The following is a 17365-nucleotide window of genomic DNA, read 5'->3' on the forward strand; positions in this document are numbered from 1 at the left end:
CCCCTAAATATTTTTATTCTAGAGGAAATTATTTTTAGGTTCATAACTGAATTCCTGATCACTATCCTTTAACAGGGAAAGAGTGCCCCAAAGGTATATCCAAGGCATGATTCTCTTCCCACCAAATGCCAGTTCTAGGGGGCATAGTAGATAGAGTGCCAGGTGTGGAGTCAGGAAAACCTGAGTTCAAATCCAGCTTCAGACATTTACTAGCTATGTGACCCTGGGCAAGCCACTTAATCCTGTTTGCCTCAGTTTCCTTATCTGTAAAATGAGCTGGAGAAGGAAATGACAATCCACTCCAGTATCTCTGCCAGGAAAACCCCAAATGAGGTCATGAAGAGTCAGACATGGCTGAAAATGACTGAACAACGACAACAACAAATTACAATGATTTTTGGCTTTGTTTTTAGTTTTCAGCATTCACTTCCGCAAGATTTTGAGTTCCAAATTTTCTCCCCATCTTGCCCCTCCCCCATCTCAAGATAGCATGCATTCTGAATACCCCTTCCCCTCATCTGCCCTCCCTTCTATCACCTCCCCTTTCCTTATCCCTTTCCCCTTCTATTTTCCTGCAGAGCAGGATAGATTTCTATACCCCATTGCCTGTATATATGTTATTTCCCAGTTGCATGTGAAAACAATTTTTAACATTTGTTTTTAAAGCTTTGGGTTCCAAATTCTCTTCCTTCCTCCCCCCACCCACCCTCATTGAAATGGCAAGCAACTTGATGCAGGTTATACATGTGTAGTCATGCAAAACACTTCCATAGACTTACATTCTGATGGGTGGAAACAGCCTGTAGAGGGAGTGGTGGCCAGAGGGTGATGGTTGCTGTCGGAGTCACTGGGATGGGGAGTGGAGTCACAGGGAGTCCAGAGACATTCTCTGTCCAGACGCAATGGTAGAAGAGATCAAATTACAGGTTCCAGAATGATAGAAAGCTGGGGGGAAGGGAGAGGGAGAGGATGGGGGTGCGGGAGAGAGGAGAAATAATAGCTGCATGGATAGGAAGGCTGGTCTATGAGGCTCAGATGGACAAAGCTTACGTTCCCTCCCTCACCAGTCCGGACCTTTCCTTATGCTGAAATGTCCTCCCCCTCTTTTCCTAATGAATCCTTGCCTATCATTCCATTTCAAGTATTACCTTCACCAGGAAGAATTCCTTGACCTACCAGTCCCACCCCCAAGTTGGTAATGAGCTTCTGACCCTCTTCAGATGCCACAAAACCTTCTGTTCCCATTTCCCTGATGCATGCATCTGTGAATTATAAAATCATATTTGGGTGATGATAATACATCAAACCCACTGGTAGACAGTGAATTCCTGGACGAGCAAAAGGCATGGAGTGATTTGCCATTTCCTTCTCCAGCTCATTTTACAGATGAGGAAACTGAGGCAAACAGGGCAAAGTGACTTCCCAGGGTCACCCAGCTAGCAAGTGTCTGAGGCTGGATTTGAAACTCAGGTCTTCCTGACTTCACTGTGCCACCTAGCCGCCTGTTGCACATAATAGGCATTCAATAAATGCTGGCTAAATTTATAGTTGAAAGATGGGAAGGAAGAGATACAATAATCTATACAAAGTGGCAGCTGCCGTAGAAGTGGAACCAGGAAGATGTAAGACAGACAAAGTGAGGCCAGAGACAGAGGCAGGACTTCCCACAGCCCCAGTCCTCTTGGAGGCAGGAGCCCAGATGTCCTGGGTGAGGGAGGCTGGACAGACAAGTCCCTTTATAGTTCTTGGAAATATTTGGTTCCTGCCAAGAATAGACAACCTTGACCCTTCTTGAAGCTGTGAGTATGGAGGACATCAGTTGGATCTCCTCCAGCCCCCTTTCCTCCCAGCACGGCTGGTCTGAGAGTGGGCTATGGAGAAGGAAGAAGAGGCGGGCACAATAGCCTAGTCTAGCAGAAGGAGTCTTCATGGGACCCACCCCATTTTGACCTGAACTTCCCACTGGCACATCCCCAGGACCATCTGCAAAGAGTGGGAAGGTTTTTGGTGACCCTCAATATTCCTGAGCTACGGATGAGCCTGGCCTCCTTCCAGACCCCAACACCCCAGTTTATTTGAGGGATGCCTAGCCCCTAGAGGACCGGCCTAGGGCCACACTCTAGCATGGCCCCAGTTAGATCCCAAGGACAGGAATACCCTGAATTAAGTAAGTTCAGCAGCTGAGCAGGAGGATTTACAATCTATTAGTTTTGCTGAAGGTTCCATCACTTTCCAGAAGGATATTTCCTTTAAATAAGGGGGAGGGGAAGGGAGTAACCATTTATATTATGCCAAGCACTGTCCTCAGAACTTTATAGATATCTCATTTGATTCTCACAACCTCTCTGCAAAGTAGGTGCTATTATTATGCCCATTTTACAGTTGAGGAAGCTGAGGCAGGCAGAGGTTAAGTGACTTGCCCAGAATCACACATCTTGTAAGTCTCTGAGACTGGATTTGAACTCAGATCCTCCTGATTACAGGCCTGGCACTCTATCCACTGCTCTGCCTGGGACTCTTCCTGTAAATCAAAGTCTGATACACTTTACACATTACACCAGCTTTTGCCCAGGAGCTAACAGAGTTACCCATAAGAGTGAACCTGCCTGCAGGATCCTGGACTTAGCTCTTTGTGGGGTGTCAAACAATGGCGACACACCCTCTTCCCTCAGTCTAGTGGGGAGATGAGACACCCCCTGGGAAATCCTCAAAGAGTAGTCTGGACAGAGCTGGGGATTTGGACACCAGAGGCTGCAAGGGGGGAAGGAAGGGGCGTTCCTACGGACAGGAGGAGATGAAAAGAGCAAAGTTAAGGGGAGCAAAGTTAAGAGCTCCAAACGAGCCTTGGAGCCGAGCATCACAGATTCTAGGGGCCAACGGGGACCTTGGGGACCCCTACGGTTCCTGGTGAGCATCAGTGTCCATGGAAAGAATGGAGATGTTTGTGCTGGAGAAGAGACTCTCTCATGTGATGAGATGGGAAGGCAAGAGGACCATCTCCAAGCCTCTGAAAGATGCTCCTGAGGCCGAGGATTTGTTCAGCTTCTCCCCAAGGAAAGAAGCAGGAGCGATGGGAGAGAAGGGAGCCCAGAGGCAAGGAAGACAAATGATGAAGGGAAGTGGGCCGCCTCGCAGGGGATGGGGACAGCTCCCTGCAGGTCTTCAAGCACTGTCAAACACATCAGAGGGGATTCTGGCTAGCACACGGGCCAGACCCAGATCAGGCCCCTTCCAACTCTCAAATTCTGTGATACTGCATCCACCCAGCCTCTGCTCGACTATTTCCAGTGATGAGGAACTCAACATTTCTTTATGTAAGCATTTGTCAAGGGTTGGGAAAGAGTTACCCCACCCTACTTAAAGTAAGTAGTAGAATGTCGTACCCAATGCCTTACCGAGGTGAGAACACACCTCAGTCAGGTGTAGCCTTTCAACCAGGTGCCCCCAAATCCTTAATTACCTGGAGTGATGCTGCACAAGAAGTCTGGGGATTGACTTGGGAACATTTGGTGGGATCTGTACAAACCCAGGGAGTGGGTAGAAGCTCGTTTAAAGCCGGAGAGATTCAAGTAAATGGAGAGAAGAGCAAATTCCAGCTAAATCCCTGAGAAGGAATCAACAGGGGGCTAGAAGCAGAGGCCCAGACCTCAGTCTCAGTCTCTTCCACTACCACCTCTTAGCCAGAAGAGAAGTGAGTGAACCTTGGGGGTCTGGACAAGTCTGAAGGACTCCAGCAAAAAGGATTTCCTTCCCTTGGACTCTGTATGGACTGGGGAGACAGTGAGTCATAGAGGGCTTTTTGGAGAGGGTGGGACTATTTTGTACCAGTTGTATCACCTTAGTAAACAGCCCTTTCTAAAGCTAATTAAGTCTAGCTGAATAATTGATAACCAACCTATAATCAAGGGAGGGAGGATGCTATTGGGGGCCTGGGAACTAAATAGCATGACAAAGATAGACCCACCTCCTCAGGGCTGTCCCTAGAGCCCCGTGGGGATGATGTAGCGGCACTCTGGGACCCATTTCATCGGTGAAAGTGGGGACTGGGAGAGTAGCTCCAGAGCATTGCTACAGTGGGACCTCATCCGAATAAATATTCGGTCTTTCACATCTGTGGGAAGCCCTGGGTAGATTCCTCAGCCAAAACTTTGGTTATTGGATTCCCTAGTTTCAGAATTCACAGGAGAAGAATTGCAATTTGAAGGCTTATGTACTGATAATTATTGTATCTTTGTACCCAGCATGAATTTGCAGCTAATATGAGTATGGATTTTGCATCCCTAAAACGCTGGTCCCTAGTTGACAAATGTTCATCTTTTGCTCTTGTTTTTAAACAATCTTAGGCTGTTTTCCTTATAAGATGCTTAAGGACTGAAGGTCCACAGGATATGTTTGCCCAATGGCTTAGGGGACTTTGCTGAGTAGGGCTTTTTAAGGTAACCTACTTGTCCTAGTGAGAGCTGAGTTTGGGATTCCAAACTGGAGTTTTGGAGGGATGTCCTGAAAGTGCCAGGAACTTGGGGTATCCTATGTTATTTCAGGGACCCAGAGGATTTTGGTATATCCTGTAGGGGAAGGGACAGCTGGGTGTTTTACCCAGGTGACCAATTGGATCCTCTATTTACTTCAGAGATCCCAGTAAAAAATAGGATGCCTTGCGCTATTGCAGGGACCTAGTCAAGTCAAGCCAGTAAACATCTATTAAGAGCCCTCTATGGGGGCAGTTAGGTGGCGCAGTGGATAGAGCACCAGCCCTGGATTCAGGAGGACCTGAGTTCAAATCCGACCTCAGACACATGACACTTACTAGCTGTGTGACCCTGGGCAAGTCACTTAACCCCCATTGCCCAACCAAAAAAAAACAAAAAAAAAAATTGGAAAAAAAAGAGCCCTCTATGTATAGGCGCTGTACTAAGCACAATGAGTCCCAAGAAGGACAAAAACAGTCCCTGCCCTCAAGGAGCTCACATTCTAATGGAGTCATATATGGAGCAAGATCGAAAGGATTTTGGTGTGCTCCATATGGAAAGAGGCCCTGGAGATACCGTGACGATGAAGTAAAATAAAGTAGGCAGAACTGGAACAGCAATATACACAATGACAACGATGTAGATGGGGGAGGAGCAACCCTCATGGACTCAACCACCCGATTCGCTGGGCACAGGGTGTGCGGGGTGAACAGAGGGAGCAGGAGATCTCAGCATGACGAGGTTCGTGTGAGAAGGGGCACAGTGAGCACCTCCGCAGCTCGGTACAAATGGCATCTCTCCTGATCCTCACGATGACCCTGCGAGCTTGGGGCTATAATTATCTCTCGGAGGTATCCTTGAGTCTTAGAGAGATGCAGCCAATGACAAGATACACCTCGGACAGACACACGCACTCTGTTCGTGAGTGCGTTGTGTGTGTGTGTGTTGGGCGGGGGGAGACAGTGCAGGATGAGGAGTTCAAATCAAATTTCCTGCGTGGAAATTCATCACCCTAGTGATTGGCGGGGAGTATTTAAGTGAGGATCAAAGGAGAAAGAAACAGCAAGTCTAGTGATGGCATATGCTACGGACCGTCAGGCCAGCTGAAGGAGCTCCTGGTAGGAAAGAGACAACCGCGATGGGGAACCTCAGCTCTCCAGGCATCAGCTGCAGCTCTTTCTGCTTAAATCAGAGCAGTTCAGGATTCACACTAAGGACGATTGCGTCTTCCAGAAAACGGAAGGAACAAGAGGTGTAGCCAAGTTCTGGACTTGATTCTGACCCACAAGGAGGACCCGGCTGCTGAGGTGAAAACCCACTTCCCTGGTTGCAGTCATCACCTCAATGCGTAACTTCTCAAGCCTAAGGTCGACTGTCATTACCTTTAGGAATTCACTCACAATTCTCCTTAGTTTCTCTTTTTCTTCCTGTCTCTCAAAGTCACCTTTGATCCTTCCCTCTTCCTCGCCCCTCCTCACCCCAGCTCTGGGAGATTTCGTCTCTTAATGTCTCCTGTTTGTCTCCTCCCGTTGCCATCACAGTGGCCCCGGTTCCAGTTTTTATCCCTTCTCGTCCAGATCGTTGTCCGGTCTTGGTCTTCTTCCAGCTCCACTCCCTCTTCTCCAGCCCATCTGTCACACAGATGCCCACATACTCTCCCTAACGCATTGCTTTGATTGCATCATTCCTCTGTTGACAGAAGTTCCAAGCACTGACGGCTACAGAGAGTGTAACTTCTGGATCCTGACCTTGACAGCCTTCCACCAGCTGGTTCCAGTCCAGACTCATCCGGTCTGGCTTGCCTTCATGCACTGTCCTCTGTAGCTTGTGGGGCCCACACCTGCCATGGCCCCCACTGCCTTCTCTCTCCAGTGAAATCTGTCACTTTCTGGGGTTTCGGTTATTTCCTTTATGTCTGACTTGTCAGCCCCTCCCACGGCGCCCAGTACACAGCAACTGCTTAATTAGTGTGTGTCAATGGCTGATTGACAAATTCCTTAATGATATCCTTTCAGATCTGCACTCCTCCCCTACCCCCAACTGCCAGGGACCTCGTTCCCCTACTCCAAGGTCTCCCAACCCTTGGCGTAAGCTTATCCTGACCCTCCTATCTTGTTTTCTCTCTGAGTTATTTGTGTCCACGGTTTCATGCGCACACACACATGCACATGCACACATCTGTAAGTTCTCTATCTTTTTATCGCTCATACTGAGCACAGAATCTCTTCACAACAAACATCTGGTGAACTGAATCAGTGGGAACCTTGAGAAGCAATATTTGCTACATGGAACCCCCAGTGTTTTCAGAGTGCAGAGATGCCAAGGAAGGACCTTGATACCTGGCCCCCAAAGCCACTTTCAGGGTTTACTGTAGAAACAGTCTCAGATTCAAGTCCCTGGGGCTGGATTCCGGAGCTGAAAGCCAGGACCAGCATTGGCAGTGACTGGCAGGTGCTGCTGGCTGTGCCCTCCCTCTGAATGTCACCCCCCCAACTGTTGTAACTGGTCCTTATCCCTCTCAGTAGAACGCTGTGCCCACTTCTGTCTGCACCTCTGTCTGCCCAGACACATTCCTCTGGCTCCTGTTTTTCTGGATCTCAGGGAGCAGAACAGGGCTGGCCCAACCTGCTGGTCCTGCATGCCCTACCCCTTTCCCCAGCCTCCTAAGCTCCTGCTACCTAACATAACATCCTGACTCCTGAAGAAGGACTCTTGGCCCTAGCGTGGATGTATGAGCCACAGAGGCTGCAGGCAGTGGTGCGTCAGGCCCTGATTCCATCTAAATGCACGCACATCATACTGAATATGAAAAACATCTGGGAATATCCTTTGCTGAAGTGATTTCTTGCTCGTCTCTTGCCCATGTCCTCCTATGACTCTTCCACAAGGGCTCAGTTCAATGACCACCAAGCACTTCTCAAAGCTTCTTCAAGGCCCAGAGATCACATGGGCTTCCCAAGCTATGCCAGTGGAGGGTGCGTTCTGGTAGGTTCTGCTGTGCTGGGAAGGCTTCAAGTATAGTCCCAGCAACAAACCAAGTCTGTTTCTGGGGACCTGGCTCTTGCTGAATATCCCTTGTTCAAGTCAAAAGGTGTTGTCAAAGAGTAGGAGAAGATAGCCCTGCATGTGGAGAAGATATGTTGGGAAAATCTCAAGGTCAGAAGGGGCAAGCTTGGTGGAAAGGCTTTGGATGAAGATCAATGGGGGCAGAAATGGGACCAATAGAGTCACCACTGTAGATTAGGGAGCACCTGGACAGAAGTAGGCAGTAGGGGAGGAGTCCGGTCAATGGGTCACAGAGGAAAGAGACGTGATAGCAGTCTTCAGTGCAGACGTACGTCAACTAGAATATCCTCTGTGATAAAAGCAGAGCAGTAAACAGTTTCTTGATTTGCTTTAATGATAATTTACTTGATTTACTTTAATGAGAGTTTCATCCCTCAAAATGTAAAAGACCCATGAAGGGGAAATTCTGTTCTGAAGGTGATTTTCACCAGCAGAGAGTACCTAGTGGCATGAGCGGGGAATGATGAGAAGCTCATGGGGAAAGTGGCCAACTATTCCAGCTGACATTTTGTAAGAGAGGAGAAGGAAGCCAGATACAGTCTGATGGGAACCCCAGATTTAAAGAAAACAAATTTCAAAGTGTTCAGAGGAAAGAGAGGGAATTCCCCATAAATTTCATGGGGGAATTCAGGCCAGCATGACTGGGGAACAATAAAAAGACATATTTTGAAGAATCAAAAATAAATTCTTACAGTGAGGAAGGGAAAGAGGACATGTCCAATACGGATGCAGAGGGAATTCACCAATGAACTTAGAAGTTTAAAAAACCTGCAGAAGATGCAAGTCGGGGCACATAATGGAAGATAAAAACTAAAATCTGGCATGGTGCTATAAGGCATCCTCTAGGAAATGCTGGAGCTAAGGCAGAGCTGAGGTTGGCAAGGAAAGCTGAGGACTGTGCCAAGGGTTTGATGGCTTCTGTGTACTGGGGAAAAGAGGGGGGCCATTGAAGGGATAGGGTGCTGTGGGAGAGATACGATGCCTATAACTGACAATCAAGATTAATGTAAAGTCTTACACTAGGGCACAAAAAATCAATGTCCCAAGGAAAAGATGAGAGAAGTTATAGTCAGACAGAAATTACTCTGGAAAAGATTTGAGGGTTTTAATGGACTGCAGGCTCAATCTGAGTCACCAGTGTGTTACGTGACAGGAAGAAAGCCAATGCAATCTCAGGATGCATTGGGAGGGACATGTCTTCTGGGAATACAGACATAGCATCCCACTGACCTCTACCCTTGTCAGGTCATGTCTGCTGTGCTGAGCTCCGTGCTGGGCACTATGGTTTAAGAAGGTCATTGAGGGGCAGCTAGGTGGTGCAGTGGATAGAGCTCTGGCCTTGAAGTCAGGAGGACATGAGTTCAAATCCAGTCTCAGACACATGACACTTAATAGCTGTGTGACCCTGGGCAAGTCTCTTAACCCCAATTACCTCATCGAAAAAAAAAAGTCATTGAGATTCTGGAAAGCCTCCAAAGGAGGATAACCAGGGTTTGGAAGAGCCAAGGAACTGGGGGTATCTTGCCTGGAAAAGAGAAGACCCAGAGCAGAAAGACAGAACAGTTATGTTCAAGTATTTGAAAGACTCGCATGCAGAGGAAGAATGTATGTATGACTCATAGTACAGACCGAACCAGAAGCAATGGGGAGCAAATCCAGGCTAGATGGCAGAAAAACCTTCGTAGTAATAAGAGCTGTTTGAAAAAAAGAAAGAACGCATTTACACAATAGGTGGCGGAATCCCCCTCCATGGGGGTCTTCAAACTGAGGCCGGATGATGGTTCTTCAGGGGTATGATGGGGGGATTCATTCCTTACAAGTAGGCATTGAATAGAGGCTGCTGACAACCCTTCTGACTCTCATATTCTGGCACGCTAAGTTGGAGCACTTTCTGACCCTGGGCCAAAGCAATGGTCTCGTCAAAGATGTGGGTTAAGATCCAGTGGGAAGGTTGATCACATTTGTGAAGGACATGAGCTAGAAGGGAAAACCAAGACACTACATGATGATTCATCCTCACATCTGTCCCCTTCTCTCCATTCCATAACCACCACCCCAGCAAGGCCCCATCACCACTTGCCTGGACTACTGCAGCAGTCTCCCCCTTGGACTCCTTGCTTCTCCTATCTCCCTCCCATTCATCTTCCTCAAAGCTGCCAAAGAGATTTTCCCGAAGTGTAAGTCACTCCCCAGCTCAAGAAGCTTCACTGGCTGCTTAATGCCTCTAAGATAAAACAAATTCTTCAGCTTAGCCACTAACCCCTCACGATGCCTACCTGCCTAGGCTTATTGTACGTTATTCTCCTTCCCATACTCCACATTCCAGCTAAAATGGCACACTTTCCAGCCCCTGAACTCAGTATCTCCTGCTATCTCTCATGCCTGGAATGGCCTTCATCCTCACCTCCACTTCCTAGACTCCCTTGCTGTCTTTCTTGATCTTGTTAGACCTTCTCTCGTGGTTCTCCTCCTACCTATCAGACCACTCTTTCTTTGACCCTTTGGAGGAATCCTCCTCCAGATCACACTCTCCAATCAGAGGTGTCTCACAGGGTTCTGGCCTGGATCCTCTTCTCTTCTCCCTCTATACTGCTTCACTTGGTGGTCTCATCAGCTCCTTTGCATTTCATTATCATCTCTATGCTAAGGATTCTCAAATCTAGTTTTTCTGGCCCAATCTCTCAGCTGACCTCCAATCTCACATCTCCAACTGCTTTTCAGACATCTCAAAACTGGAAGTCCAGTAGACATCTTAAACTCAACATGCCCAAAATGGAACTCATTTTTCCTTCTAAACTCTTCGCTTCTCCATTCATACTTTTCCTATTACGTAGAAGGCAGCATTCTCCTCCTGGTCCCTCAGGCTCACAACCTAGGAGTCATCCTGGACACATGCACCATATCCAATATGGTGCCAAGGCCTGTCAATTTCACTTCTGCATCATCTCTCCTCTGACACATCTACCACCTGGCACAGACCCTCACCACCTCACACCTGGACTACGGCAGGAGCTGCTGAAGGGGCTGCCTGATTCCAGTCTCTCCCTACTCCAGTCCATCCTCTATTCAGCCACCAAAGTGATTTGCCTAAAGCACAATTCTGACTATGTCACCCCCTTATTTAATAAACTGCTCCCTATCATAACCTAGCTCCCTCCTCCCTTTCCAGTCTTTTTACACCTCGCTCCCCAACACATTCTCTTTGATCCAGTGATACTGGCCTCCTGGCTGTTCCACCAATAAGACATTCTATCCCTCAGGTCTGGGAATTTTCTCTGGCTATCCCCCTTCTGGTCCACCTACTGACACCCCTGGCTTCCTTCAGGTCCCCCCTAAAATCCCACCTTCTACAGGAAGCCTTCCCCAACCCTCTTAATTCCAGAGCCTTCCTTCTGTTCATTATTTCCTGTTTATCCTGTCTAGAGCTTGTTTGCACATATTTTTTTGCATATTGTCTCCTCCATTAGACTGTAAGCTCCTTGAGGGAAGGAACTGTCATGCCTCTTTTTGCATCCCCAGTGCTTAGTACAGTGCCTGGCACATAGTAGGTGCTTAATAAAATTTGATTGACTAATTGACTGGCTTGTTATCTCCTTTTTCATGAAATGATTCTGAACATACTTATCTGTCTACATGTTATATCCTCCCCCCATTGGAACGGAAGAATGTGATTTTGTTCTGTGTACTCCCAGTGCCCAGCGCTCTGGAGTCCTTTAAGGAATGTTTGTTATTTTGGATGGTGAATCAGGAGACAAAAGGACTTGGATGGATGAGACCAATGCACTCAGTTTAATAATGTCACATGGCTAGATTTCCAGGCCCCCAGGGGTTGTTTTTTTGGTTTTGTTCTTAACGTGCAGGCTGGAATGGGTGTGGCTGGAAAGCAGGCTGTGCGCCTTGAAAGGGGCTTCTCGGTGGGTCTCACATGATTCTGTAGTGTGAAGCAGTATCCAAAAACCTGGGATTGCGCCCTAAGCGACATCATTAGATTCATAGCCTCTCTGATTTGGAAGTAATTTTGGAGTTCAACTAACCCAATCAAAAGTAGACTCCCTGTTGTTTCTGGCTGGCAAGTGGCTGCTCAGACTTTGCTCAAAGATGCCTCGCTTCTGGAGGTCCATCAGTTCCTTATTGCAGCAGCTCCAATTTGTTATGAATTGGCCTCTGTGTGACCCTCTCCAGACCACTGTGCCTCTGCTTCCTGGGAAGGTGAAAAAGCGCTGTCCCTGGAGTCCAAGGACCCGGGTTCAAATCCCACTTTAGACATTCTTCACTACTTGTATGGCCTTGGACTCCAGGTTCCTCCACTGGAAAATGAGGAGGTTGGACCAGAGGCCTCTGAGGTCTCTTTTCCCTCTAGATCTATAGGCTAATAAATCTAATCTCTCACCCCATGAAGGCCTTCAAGTCAGGAGAAGACCATTGTCATGTCCTGCTTGCCCCTCCCCCTCCCTCTTCTCCAGCCTAAAAATCCCCAGTTCCTTCAACCCGATCGTCCTGTGACATGACCTTAAAGAACTTCACCACCCTGGGCCTCCTCCTCCTCTGGGCATATTTTACCTCGTCCCTTCCTTCCTAAGAGGCAGCACCCCAAGCAGAACACAGATGCCATCAGACCGGGAGAGTCCATCCGTCCACCCACGCAGCCAGAGTGGCCGGTGCACTCCCTAGCTGTAATCACAACACACCAAAGAATTTGTACCAACCTGGGCAGGACTTATCATGTGACTCACTTCTTATGGTCCCTTTTTCCTTTTGCAAGGTGGGAGGAGATTCAAACCTTGGATCAGTGAGTTTGGAGAGGGCCCCTGAGCGGTTTGTCTTCTCTGGAGTCTGGAGGAGTGCACCCATGGTGGGGGGTAGGGAAGGAAGGAGCACAGGTCAGTCCTCAACCCTGATGGAGGGTGCCACATCTTGCTGGCCCTCACATGTGCCACTGTGCCTCGAGGAGCCCACAGGGCACGTGGATTCCAGGCCTCACTGCACCCACAAGTTGTCCAGGTCCCTGAGAGTGAGCACATAGACCTGGATCTTGGCACAGCAGGGCGAAGGACAGCTGGACTTTCTCAGACCTTCTGAGTCTTGGGCACTCAGTGCCTCAGAACATCACCTAAGATGGCATTCACTTGTCTCACACTGCAGAATTCTGTTGAGTTTGTGGCCTGTGAAACCCCCATCTTTTTCACTTAAAATGGAGTCCAGCCACTCTTTCCCCAAGCTGGACTAGAGAAAAGAGTGCTGGCATGGGAGTCAGTGCTCAGATCTCACCTCTGATGCTCCTTGAGCAATGTTGGGTTCACCTCCTGGGCCTCTGTTTCCTTATCTGTGAAAGGAAGGGGATGGCCTCTGAATCTATGAGGTGTTATCTACAAAGTTCTATCTTTTTAGTGCCATCATCCTGGCCTCTGAGTAGGTTCTTGGAGCCTGAGCCTGGCCAAGGATAAGTTAGCCCCCTCTTCAGGCCTTTCCTCCCATCGGTCTTTGTACACTGTGTCTTCAAGAATAGCAGGGAGGCTGGGGTCCTGCGTGAGCCGAAGCTGGTCACAGAAACTCCTTCATGGCCTTCAAAGTCCGATCAAGTGAGAGACAGGCTCCCTGCTTGTGGTCAGGAGGAAGAGAAAAATGTATGACAGAGAGAAAAGACCTACTTGCTCAGCTCTGGTGGTACGTCTGCCTTATCTTTCCAGGAGGAGCATCTTCAGACTTGGAAGGCTGAAGCACGATTGATAAACAGGACACCAAAACCTAAGATGAGTAAGACTGACAGCAGTCTTCCCAGGGCAGAGGAGCTAGGCCATTTTATCAGCAGTGCTCCAAGCTGCATCCGTAGGACGGCGGTTTGGGTCCTGACTCTCTGGTCCCTTCTGTCTCGGAAGCCTCCGTGAGTGGAGGAGGTCAGGACAGCTCCCAGGTGCTGGACTGGATAACAGGTACTGTCAAGCTGAGGTCTCCATCCTCTCAGCCACAAACTAGCTGCGGAGCCTGCAGGGGCCCAGGCAGCCCAGGAAACACATCCTCAGTTCATCCACCACCAGATGTTTCTCCCATCTGCCCTGCCTCACCCCAGCTGTGTCCCCTCGTTCCACCAAGATTCTGCCGGAGAGAAGAATTGGCTGCCACTGTCCATGTCCTCAGCTCACTCAGGGAGCTCGGAGTTAATCCAATTGGCTGGCTCTAACCTAATTCCACATTGTTGCTAGAGTCCTTTGCCTGCTGCTGATATTAAAACTCTATTCATTTAATTGTGGAGAAGATAGATTCTCCTTGGCGGTCAGGTCGTAAATAGAGAAGAGCTGATGTGTGGCTCTAATTTCTTTCCTGGCAGATCTCCCACCACTCTGAGGAATTGGGACCAAGAAGCATTTTAAAGAACTAGGATAAGGGGAAGAAGAAAACTGGAGGTGGGAAGGGAAGGAAGTGGAAGGGAAAGAGACAGAGACAGAGACAGAAAGAGACATAGAGTATTTCTGAAATGGAATAAGTGTAACAGTCAGCAGAGAGCGTCTGGGGGCAGAGTATTGCTATTGTCAGATTGTGGACCCCTTCAGAATGTTACCATTGGGACAGGATTGCAGAACACCAGGAGTGAGGGGCATTCATGGGGAGCCCAAGAGAGACCCCAAGGCCCATCCAAGAGAGGTGATGTAAGATTTTCAGTGCCTCCACCTCTTACTTTACAAAACCACCAAGGTCCTAAAGAGTTGTAAGTGAATCCCTCATTTTTCTATGGGACCGTCTTTCCCCAAGGATACCTGTACTCTGCCAAGAGTTGTGGCACTGTCTTCATGTCTGGGGGGCCTTTGGCACTTACTGTGTGGCTTGAAACATCTATTCCTAAGCCTTTCTGTCAAGGTGTTCACATAATGGCTTCAAGTATGGAGAGATAGAAAGGGAGCTGTTGTTCTGAACCCAGCCACTAGATGGCGAATCCATTGGTCCCCTCCTCCATGGTCTGTGTCATAAGTTCTAATTTTTGTTTAGTGAGTTTTCTTAAAATGGAGCTCTGAGGTGGGCAGAGGTAAAGGGAGCTGGAGAGAGGAGGGAGAGAGGAAATCATCAAAAGAGATGAGAGGAAGGATCCTGGAAAATTGGTTTTCAAAGAAATGGGGCTCTGTGAGGCTCACCCTTCAAGGCCCAGCTCATAGGCAGCATGGGGACATGAAAAGAGAACGAGACTAGGGCGCAAAGATCTGAGTTCTGCTCCTGGATCTGACACCGGTGGTGTGACCCTGGCCAGTCCTTTGCTTGTTTGGGCCTCACTCTCCTCATCTATGGAAAGAGGGGGGCTGGCTTAGGTGGCCTGGAGGGCTCCTCACAACTCTAACAAGCCAGCGTCCCAAAGGGATCTGTCCCTGGTCTCTGCCCTGGCTCACTCCCTCACTCTCTCTCACAGGGTCCACCAGACAACACACGCCATCTTGTGCGGCCATATCTGTTCACAAGCACGAGACTTCTCTGCCCGGTTTGACCATGAGCTCCTGAAGGGCAAGGGCTATGGCCTCCCCACAACCTGGCACACTGTGTGGACTACCTAGGTCAATGAGCCTGACTCTGTGCAGTTGGATAAGATAAGTTCCTGCCCCAGGAATCACCCCAGCACTGCAAAGAAGAAGGATGGATTTCGTGCATCAGGTTCGTGTTTCAAAATCTCTTGCCACCATCCCTCACTCCAGCCCCCAGGCTCAGCTTGGCCAGTGATGCAGGACCTTATGTCTCCAGCTACTGGCATCTCCAGGTGACTAGGAACTCTGCCCCTCTCCTTTTGTTGAAACCATCTCAAGTCACAGTTTATGACTTACAGTCCTGACCCAAAATGGGAGAAAAATGCAAATCACCAAACCCATGGGTGAAAAAGGACTCTGGGAACGCCTGCCCCCCCCATACCCCCAACAAGTATCCACCCAGCCTCCTCATGAAGACTCGTAGTCATGGGGAACTCACTACCTCCCAAGACAGCCCATTTCACTTTGGGGCAGCTCTAATTGTAATGAAGTTTTTCCTTGCCTCCAGCCTAAATCTACTTCTCTGTGACTCTACCCTTTACTCTTGGTTCCGTACTCTGGGACTAAAAGAACAAGGCTAATCCCTCTTCCACATTCAAATATTGAAGACAGTTTTCATATGGCCCCAAGTCTTGTCTTCTCCTACTTCAATCAACCTCAGTTCATTCAGCAGATACTCAGGTGGCGTGGCTGCTTTGCTGGGGGAGGCTGGGTGGGAGCATGGTTCGGTGCGTGGAGATCAGGTTCAGAGAGACTTTGGGGCAAGTCCTGACTCTGACCCATCCTGACCGGGTGACCCTGGACAAGTCACTTCCCCATCAGTGCCCCAGATAGCTCTTCAAGACTCTGTGTTGCACAGGAGAGGACCTGAGTCCAAATCAGGCCTCAGACACTTACTAACTGTGTGACCCTGGGCAAGTCATGTAACCCAACTGCCTCACCAAAAAAGCAAAAAAAAAAAAAAAAAAAGACAATGTTGCAGAGAGTATTGATCATCATTGGTGGAAGGAGTTTTCTCTCGTGGGAGGGAGTTCTCTGTACCAAGGAAATCACAAATGCTATCGGGTCCCCACCCTCTGGACTCCCCCCTCAGGATGATCTATCTCAAACAGGGCTCCCACAGCTGATCACAAGTCTTGGGGTGGGGTCTAACCAGGAGAGAGTAGAGAGACTCTCTCTTGACCCCCCCATTCTGGCCCCAATCCCTTTGCCAGTGTAGCCTAAACTTGTGCTGGCTTTTTGGCTTGCCCCATCATCCTGCTGACTCACATTGGGCTTGTAGTGCCCACAGCTTCCAGGTAATTTTCACATGAACCATCCCTAAGTTATGCCTCCTTGAGCCTGTACTTGAGGAAATGGGTGTTTTTGAACCCAAATGTAAGACCTAGGTTTTTTCCTGATGGTCTATCACCATCCTACCATCCTGCTTTTTTGGATCCCACTCAGTCACCCAGGATGTAATATACACAGCCTCATCCAAGTCACGGCTTGGCACAAGAATGCCAATCAGCCCAGAGCCAAGGACACAGCCCAGAGGCCCCCACTAGACACCTCCTCTAGGTGAGCACCAACTTAACAATCACTGCTCTTTGGATCCAGCTGAGCAGTCCGCTCCAAAGCCACACTCCTCTACAGCCATCTAGTCCCTATCCATCCATCTTGTTGACAAAAATCTGTAAGAAACTGCCTAATGCCACACTGAAACCAGGTATATTGTGACTGGTGCATCCTCCGATCCGTCTAGTGACTGTGTCCAAAAAAGGCTTAGTCTGGTGTGATCCGTTCCCGGCAAAGTCTGCTAGCTCTGATTGGTCCAGTAGAATGTAATCTCCTGGAGATCAGGGGATGTCCTATCTTTGTCTTTGTACCCCCAGCATGTAGTATAGTGTGTGACATATAGTAAGTGCCTAATAAATGCTTATTGATTGGATTATGTTGCTAACAATACACATTAGGATTTTGCGAGGAATTGTCAAACTCCAATAGCTTCACATCTGAAAAATTCACCTTCTTTCTTCTTTTGAAAGTGAGACCTACCTCCCTTCCCCATCTCCAGTCTTGGGCCACTCTTCCCACTCCTCTTAGGATTCTCTTCTGGAATTTACTAATGGTTGCCCAGAAACCACAGCTGCCGGTTGCTTCCGTACTGCAGGACGTCCCCAAGCTGGCGGGATGCGAACATCTTGGGGGCAGCTGGATTGCTTCCCTGGGATTTTAAGGATTATTCTCAGTCTAAAGAGCATTCTCACTGCTAGAAGAAATAGAGCAAATGAGGAGTTTTGCCTTTTTCTGTCCTTCACTTCATCAACTTAATCTAACTCAACACCA

The sequence above is a fragment of the Vombatus ursinus genome, unplaced genomic scaffold, assembly GCF_900497805.2.
Source record: "Vombatus ursinus unplaced genomic scaffold, bare-nosed wombat genome assembly UNPS02014817.1, whole genome shotgun sequence".
Classification (NCBI taxonomy): domain Eukaryota; kingdom Metazoa; phylum Chordata; class Mammalia; order Diprotodontia; family Vombatidae; genus Vombatus; species Vombatus ursinus.